Genomic DNA, 6,834 nt, shown 5'->3' on the forward strand with positions numbered 1-6,834 from the left:
CCTAATTATTAGTTTGCTTTATTACATCAAATCCACGTGACAAAATAATATGTTCTGGTGTAATTGTACCCTAGGTCATATGGCCTGCAGTACTGAATAAACGAGTCTGAGTTTGAGTCTGAGTGTCGGAATTTGGTCTTGTTTGTCAAGCAGGAAAATAAAGTTTGTAATCATTACAAGAAGGCGTACCCATAGGCACAAGTGTTTTAGGCACATTGGAATTGATGAATCAGGTTAGCAAAATCAAAACAAGGTAAATTGACCAACACTTTTGACTTAAACTTAATGTATATCGATGATCTAATATCGTTCAATAGCCAATTCCCACAAGAACGAAATAAAGGAAACCAGTGAAACGACTTCATATGTTTCATATTCAGATCCATAAATAATATAAAGACTACGACTGACAAAACTCTCCCCACAAGGCTGTATGGCAGAATGGATGATTTCAACTTTCTAATAGTCAACTTCCCTGTTATGACGAACCAACTTCCAACAACTCCAGCCTTCAGTGTTTAGGTGCAATCGAGCATGCCGTTACTAAAGCCCTTCAAAGCATGTCACAAGCCTCTTACTCAGAAAGCCATGCTTGTCGTAAGAGGCGACTAACGGGATCGGGTGGTCAGGTTCGTTACGTAGATCGATGCTATCGCTTGTTGATCACTGGATTGTCTGGTCCAGTGTCGGTTATTTACAGACTGCCGCCATATAGCTGGAATATTGCTGAGTGCGGCGTTAAACAACAAACCAAACAACCAACTAACCTCCATGAGAAACACATACTCACTCACTCACTCAGAAAGTCCGAGGGGCACATCAAGGGTACAACATACAAGTGCTCAGTAAATCTTTCAAAGGTTTTGAGGTAGACCTGTGAAATAGGTGAAGAATTGACTAGCCTTTGCATATGTTTATGACGCATTCCACAGGTAGAGCAGGATGCACTCACCCTTTTTGCGGACAGTATGATTTTCTGCAGTCTACTCTGTGTTATCGCTTTATGTATAGTTCGGTTCATAATTATTGAGAATTTTTCATGTTAGTTTAAACTCCTAGGTTTTTTCATGAGCTCCACTGATGATGAAATTCTGCTATCAGTCCAAGGGAGGCAACTCTTCTTGTCTTTCTAGACATGTCAGATTAGAGTTACCTCCCCTTAAATTTAAGTTTAAGACATTTTCCAAAACAATGTCCAAAATGGCTGCTGATGAGAAAAGAAGGTTGATTTTAGATTTGTACAATGGAGGTATCACTGATGTCCATACACTGTAAGAAAGAGCAGACACTCCTCTATCAACTGTGTACAGGGCTAAGAAGGATATTGAGAGTGGAGCTGGAATTGAGCACAAGAAAGGAGCAGGGAGGCCGAGAAAATTGGAATTTGGAGATCGGGTCAGATTTGGTATTTTGGCTTCAAGAAAAGAGCAAGTATTTCCAACATCAGGTATGAGATGATAAATAGATGCTCACCTAGTGTTTCTAAATCCACTATCAGACGAAATTTAATTGATCTTGGATGGGAGAAAAAGAGGGGAACTCCAGACATGAAAGACAGACATAAGGAAAACCGTGTTTTGTGGTGTCAGGACCATGAAAACTTGGACTGGAGCAACACAATTTTCACTGATGAAAGTTCAGTCTGGGTGTATACTAACAATGTTAAGATGTGGACAAAATCTGATTCAGCACCGGCGTACCACAGGCCGAAATACAGTCCCAAGTTTCATGTGTGGGGTGGAGTGTCGCTACTGGGAACGACTCCTTTGTGCGTGTTTGAGGGAAATTTGACTAGTGAACGGTACACAGACATTCTTGAGAACGTTCTTCTTCCAAATGCAGGAGTCTTTTATGGGAATGACTGGATTTTGCAACAGGACAATGACCCAAAACACACAGCAAAGCACTCTAAACAGTGGTTCCAAGAGAAAAACGTGACACTGCTCCCATTTCCCAGCTACAGTCCGGATCTGAATCCCATTGAGAACATTTGGGGGATGATGAAGGAGAATGTCAACCAAAAGGGACTCACCAAACTTGAAGACATGAAGAGACATGAAGAGAGAGGTAGTGCGATATTGGGACAGTATACCCCATGAAACTCTAACCTCTCTGATAGAGAGTATGCCTACCCGCATTAGACTGTGCATGGAAAGTAACGGGGATCTGATAAAATATTAATTTCATACCTGCAGAAATCTACAGGGTATGTACAAGTATTGAATACTGAGTAATTTCAGATTTCACTCATTATTTGCATTTTAGTAACATTCATGGGATTCTCAATAATTATGAACCGAACTGTATTATGTGAGGTGAGGTGAAATTGGGTTTAACGTCGTGCTTGAGAATATTTCGCTCATATGACGACGTGCATGCGTGTGTATGTGTATGTGCGGCTGCTTGTACTAGCCGAGACTTAAGCTGGTTTTATAGTGCTAGCCCACGGAGATACCATGCCGCAGTGAAGCATGAATACCCAACTCAGACACATACTGAATCCGAGCCGACCAGTCCTTGTTGTACCCATTATGCCGAGCGCCAGGCAGGGACCAACAGGTACTATGTTATAACGTCTGTTGGTATGACGCGGTCGGGGATCGAACCCGCGACCTTCCGCTCTCCAGGCGGACGCTCTAACCACTACACCACGGAGGCGGTTTATATATTAGGACTTTATTTGACGTACATGTAATGACGTGTTTTAAATGTTTGCATAATTTATATGTTCTCTTTTCACACTTACTGCAGTGTTACAATGATGTGATATATTGAAATAATAAAATAAATAATATACAGGGTGACCGTATTTGGCTGCTGGACTCCTGAGAGATTTCAGAAGTCCTGTCCCCATATGTGCTACCTGGTCACACATTAGGCAAGTGGGTTTAGCAGAAAATGTGTACCGGGTGGAATAAGTCATATGACTGTTAACCTTCTAGCACCTCACAGGTAGCTTGGGTTATCCAGGGTAATAATGTCCAGCATGTTGTATGCGCTGACTAACGGGATCGGGCGGTCAGGCTCACTGGTTTGGTTGACACATGTCATCGGTTCCCAATTGCGCAGGTCGATGCTCATGCTGTTGATCACTGGATTGTCTGGTCCAGACTCGATTATTTACAGACCGCCCCCATATAGCTGGAATATTGCTGAGTGCAGCGTAAAACTAAACTACCTCATTCACTGTATGCCCTTAGAGCATGCCGCTCGGTGTAGAGTTCAGTGTTATATATATGTGGTTTTACTATTATCATAAAGTCAGCAACAACCATCAGCAATCTCCTTATCCACTCATCCGTTCCTAATTTCAACTGTTGGTTGGTATCAGTACACACATCATAATTATGGATATGTGTAAGACGGATGACGACTTGTTTATTCCATTATGATGAGACGGTTTGATATAGATCCCTAATCCTTGGTGTGGGTAAACTGACCTTTGATCTGTAGTAAAAACAGTTGTGAGTGTCTCAGTGTGTTTACTCAGAACTAGTTACCAGTAAAAACACTGAAGAATCTTAATCAATATTAGGAATTAAATACTTAGGAACTAAAATTTGTCATTGTTTTCGGGTGTACTGTCTGAGAGTCCCCTTCAACGACAACACCATCACATCAGTCTATGCCCGGTGTGGCAGTGAACATCCGACTTCATAAATATGTCATTATGTCATAAGACCTTTACATTTGACAAAGAAAAAACTAAAAACGCATTCTTCTTCAATACACTTCTTTTTAGAAAATGAAAAGGGGACTCTTTTACCTAGGTAATTTTAGGACGTTTTTACCGAGCACATTTTTACCGATCATCTGTAATTATGACCCGGATTTTCAATATAATTTATGTCCCCAAAACTACGGCGCATTCAAATAACAGTATTTTTAATATTATACAATGAAAACGAAAGCGTGCTAAAATACCTAGTGCTTCAGTACATTGAGGCATATTATCAACCAAACAACGCCATTTCGGTGTACGTGTAACCATATACAAACCCCAATAATATATACACATTCTGTTTTATGTTTTTACTTGATCTTTATTAGTTTATATCGTTTAATATATTATGAACGCTTCGTACGATTCATAGCATTCGTGATCAAGTTGATCGAGTCCTTCCAGAACAAGCCCTGCAGGTTACGCCTGTATCACAGTCCCTGAGCAACATTATTTTCCCTACTGCGTAGCCATCCATGCGATGCTAAAGCCAGGGGCTCCATTTTCAATTTAAATGGGTTTCGCTATCAAGGACCTCAAAATTATATATATACAGAGATTTAGCGTTAGTCTAGTAACTAGGGGTGCCAGTCAAATCGCCCGAGCTACAAAACGCCCCAGCCAATTTGGTCAAAATGCCCCAGAGTTTTGGTCAAATCGCCCCGGTGTCCTCCCATTACGCAGACAGCCAGTTCGCAGACACCTTAAAACAACAACATTTACGGTTCAATGAACAGATGAGCAACTACCTGTTACCTACACATTATAATGGAATAGTCCAAATAAAAACAAAAACAAAAAATTTAATATTTATTTGATAACAAGAATATAATATTTTTCAAATAACAATGCGTAATAGTAGCACAGTAGCTTCAAGTAGATATATCTTTGACATAGCAATGTTTTATCTGTATTTATAGATCTAATTAAAGCTTAGTTATAGCAAGTCCAGTTCATGTCTTGTTAGCCAAGTTTTATGAGGTTGCCCACCGCATCTAGGAACTGAAGAGGATTTTTATCGCCGCGACTCAGTGTGTCTTTGAGCCTCAGGATCCTGTTGTCGATCTCTCTGTAGACTCGGTTGCGACTTGGAGGAGCAGCCCCAAAGTCGAGTTATCTCAGCTTGGCTCTGTCAGCCATCTCGATCCTCCGAATTACTTCCACAAAGCGAAATATGTTGGGGTGGCGGTGTGGAAGAGATCTGTTCATCCGACTGTGGAAACCTTCCAAGTTGTTGTTGGTCCTTGGTCCTACAGTGTTGTGATGGTTCCAAAGTGACAGTGGGAATCGGGCGTCATAGACCACCCATGTGACGACCATGTAATCCTTGATGTCCTCAATGCGGTCAGAGGCTGGGGAGGAGTCCATGGCATCAATCCAGGTGTCTTGAACCTGATCTTGTGGCAATAAGGCAAGGGCAGCTGCTCTCCTGATGAACTCATTTACTGCTGGATCCTCCTTGTATGCAACTGTGAGACCTAGATCTTGTGTCTTCACCCACAGGGCTTGGGAGAAGTGGAACAAGCATCCCTTGGTCTCTGCATTTGGAAATTCCATCTCGATGGCTCGGATGGTGGCAAGCTCAAAATCTGTCTGTATTTTTGCTGGGGCCAGGGGACGATTCAGTTCCTCCAACACCTTCTCCTTGAGGAGGCGGAACAGTCTAACGTAGGTGGTGGTTTGACGATCAGGCAGAAGGGCAAAGACTAAGGGGTATGACACAGAGTTGCAACGGGCATGAATAATGTAAACCTGATCCCAAAGCTCAGGGCAGGCAGTGGAAAGTTCCATCCATGTAGATGGTATCGGCGGTCTGCAGCACCTGGAGCTGTTCAGTGGTAGAGAACACTAGGATCTTGTCTTGTTCTCCATCAGAAAGAAGAAGGAAACGACGTCCATCACTTGTCTCTGTCCAACTGTCTTCCAAATGCACTTCTCGGAGGGTGGTAGGTAACGCTGGCATGGTCTTGCGGCGGTGTCTGTGCAGAGAACTGCTGACGCTGGTGAAAGATGGAAGAACGTGTAGGTTGTCTTCCTCCTCTACTGACAGCTGCTCTGTGTACAAGGTCTGCATCTGTGTTGTCTCCTCTCTAGCTCGCTTGCGCAGTTCACTGACAAATCTTTGCTTGTTCCATTATACCCGTAGGTGTTACCCTAATTAACCTTCTTGCTCAGTGTCTGCCAACTGGGTGTCTGTCAAATGGGTGTCTGTCAAATGGGAGATAACCATCGCCCCAGGTTTGGTCAAATTGCCCCAGGGGGGTAGTCAAAATGCCCCAATGTATTTAAATTGGTTAAATATATGCCACAAATGCATAGTTTTTGTCAACTTCCTTATTATATTCCATATATAATATTATATTAGTAATATTTCTGATAAATTTTCTATTACTAAACTGATAAGACCAAAAGTAATATTCATGTATAGACAACACTGTAATACCAATTATTTGTGGTAAAGAATTACAAGAGTAAAATGAAAGATTTCTATAATATGTTTATTGGCTGTAAATAGTTTTTGGTCAACAAATGGCATTATGTAATCATAACAAGTATGGTATAATATTTATTATTTAAGCATATTTATTTCCAAAGAAAGGAACCGGATTGGTAAACAAGCATAAGCTTATATGAATACAATGGAAGGAAGAATAAACTCGTCATGACGAATGTACAATGTGAATGATATATAAATGTTGCAAAAACGAGAAATAACGCCAATCATTGTTAAACGGTATATGTCATATAAACAAAATATTTTGGATCAAATCTGCCTGTTAAATTTATAAAAGAGCGCACTGAAATTAAAAGTTCAATTGTTTACTATTGAGGAGCAGCGTTGGTTTCCAAACAAAATTGATTTTAGGTCAAATCCTTTAGTAAAAAATACATAATTTGACGTATATCGTTGTAAAGAGTACATGAAAAGAAATGGTGAACAGAGTCTTCATAGTTATGGCCACAAGAGCAAGATGATGTCGGAGATATAAATCTTTCATATTTGTGCGCATTAAGGTCACTACACTCAAGTTGGAGACGAGGATGTATGATTAGACAAAATCTGCTACAGAAATTTAAGTCAAAATGACTGTAGATATTACAATCGTTCAATA

Source organism: Haliotis rubra, unplaced genomic scaffold, assembly GCF_003918875.1.
Source record: "Haliotis rubra isolate DU_JTF1 unplaced genomic scaffold, ASM391887v1 Scf340, whole genome shotgun sequence".
NCBI classification, from domain to species: Eukaryota; Metazoa; Mollusca; class Gastropoda; order Lepetellida; family Haliotidae; genus Haliotis; species Haliotis rubra.